We start from the raw sequence: 2,739 nt of genomic DNA, 5'->3' as shown, positions 1-2,739 counted from the left end.
TAGAGTTGTCTTTCTTTGCTCAATTTTTGTTGTTGCTCAAATTGGAACTAGTGTGCAAAAAAATTGAAAATTTGTCTGCTCATCAGTTTTCTGATTCAACAAAACGTTTACAAAATAGAAATCAAATCCTTTCATTCTATTTAGGGAATAAATGTCGCGGTTGTATACAAATAACCAAAGCATTTATTTCTTTAAAGGTATGTACATGCATATATATACATGTATACCCACTAATAATTAATATTTTTTTCCAAACTAACGTGGTTTGTGTATCTATAATGGTGTTATAAAGTGTGAACTATTGATTTCATCTAAGATGAAAAGAATACAACAATATTCTCGGTCTTTTTTTTTTTTTCACCAATTTAACTCGCGGACATCTTTGTTAGTTTTATTTTATAATGTATGCATTATGTGTGCATTCTTCACACGTACGCAGTCGAAAGAAAAATTGCTTCGGAAAGTTTTGACATAAAGTTCATCATTCGTACATTTTAAAACAATAATAAATGCTTTCTTTGGTTTGTTAATTGGGATATGAAGGTAGCAAACCTACCAGAAAAATGAATAACCCGCATTATGCAACTCTTTGCTGCAATGTTTGCGATCTTCATCCTCCGTTTAACAAACCAAAAAAAGACAAGATTTCATTTTTCTGTATTTTATTTAAATATAATTCTGTCGGGTACGTAAAATATAGATATTATTGATTTATAACTCATTTAAACTTAACAGCTGAAAATCACATGACTTTGGACTCGTCCCCATATAATATATGGTAATGATTTCCATATTTGAGCAATGGTACATTGTAAAGGAAAATAGTCCAAGCAGGACAAACTCTAAACTCAGAGTAGACCATTATAACTAGATTGAATATTGAACTGCAGAACAGGATGAATAGTTTTAGATTTCTTAATTGAATTACATGTTGAACTACCTGTCACTGCACACTGATATGACGCATTTATTTGTTTGTTAGTAGTTAAAAATATATATATAGAGAGAGAGACATATTATAAACTTTATAAGATATTTTGTATATTAAACAAGATATCTTATAATATATATGAGCTATCTTATAAACTTTTTTATAAGATATCTTATAAAAGTTATATAAGATATCTTCTAAAATTTATGAGATATATATTATAAAGATTCATTTATGAGATATCTTATCAAATATATAAGATATCTTATAAATTTTATGGGATATCTTATAAAACGTATAAGATATCTTTTATGATTTATAATAAGATATCTTATAAAGAAAAAATATATAATATCTCATATGTTTTATAAGATATCTTATAAAGGATACAAGATATCTCATAAACTTTAGATGATATCTTGTAACTTTTATAAGATATCTTATAAAATTTATGAGATATCTTTAAAGAGGAATAAATGTAAAAACGGCATGTCATACCGGTAGGGAACCGGATACGCTTGGTTTGTTGCGGCGAGATGTCACAATGAGATTGAGTTTCGTTTATAAAATGGAGACAGTTTCAGAAAATGGCGGGTTGTGTTACTTACCTTTGTTTTTATCTCAGTGTGATTGTTGGATTCTCGATGTTTAAATCTACCCAAAAACTCCAAACATTTTTCGATGGTACACGTCTTATTGAGTGTAAAAAGGGGAAAATTAAAAAAAAAATGTAAAATTAGAAGGAAACTCTAGGTCGAATGCCCGAGATTTGAGTCAGAGTGTGAGAAAGCAAAACAGAAGAGTGATGTAGTTATTAGCTCTTGCATTTTAATAGCAGCGAGATATCTGACAGGGGCATTTCTCATCTGAAGCCTCTCGATCGACGAGGAACGAACTGCCATCAATTCTAATGTACGAAATCGACATGCAGGAGTCTGGTTACTACGTGCCATTTCCGTCCAAAGAGGACACCAACATGAACCTCAGATTCAAGAGAACTTCAACTAAGCGTAGAGTCGACAACAACACGCATCCATCATTCTCATTTAATAATATTCATTGAAGATCTCTCTCGTTGTGATATACTTAGAAACGTGGTAATTTCTGATTCATAAGCAGTGCTCGAAATAACTCCCCTGATTATTTTGGGTCTAACTTTTCTTAACATCAATGGTGAGAGAAAATGGAGAAGCGGGGTTTCATTTGGCCTGTTCACCTGCTTAATTAGATATCTACCGTGAGTACAATTTCCGCTGGTGATTAGCCGACATGCTGATTACATCATCGCTACTCCGTCAAAAGGTATCGAAACAGGCACCACATGTAAGGATAGAGGGGTCCATAATGAATTGACCCCACGCGCACTGTACGATCTCGCATGTGTCTATCAGGATATCGTTCTTTATCAAGCGTCAATTAGTGCACAGTTTCCACGACCTACAACATGCAGTGTACTTTTAACAAGTTTTTAAAAAATATTTTCATATACCGAGTGTATTTCTATTTATACAAACTGCAAGATTTCCGCTTGTGATAGGTCCTTATCTGGAAAAGTTATCACTAGCCGAGAGAAACACACAAGATGAAGGGAATCTTTATATTTCAAATTTCTTTTTGCTTCGAGTTAGCAAATACATTGTACTTTTTTATGCAGCCTTGACACAGCATAAATGTTTTCTGCGGTTGATAAACGGTTTTAAATATGAAGACTTTGATGATTTTATGTTTTAAAAATTTCAGCAGCTACTATTCTACAGTGTGTGCTGTCAACTGATAGCAAGGGGAAATTGTATGATAATCGACATTTT

The sequence above is a fragment of the Ostrea edulis genome, chromosome 4 (genome assembly GCF_947568905.1).
Source record: "Ostrea edulis chromosome 4, xbOstEdul1.1, whole genome shotgun sequence".
Taxonomy (NCBI): Eukaryota; Metazoa; Mollusca; class Bivalvia; order Ostreida; family Ostreidae; genus Ostrea; species Ostrea edulis.
Note: the sequence above shows the minus strand (reverse complement) of the source record.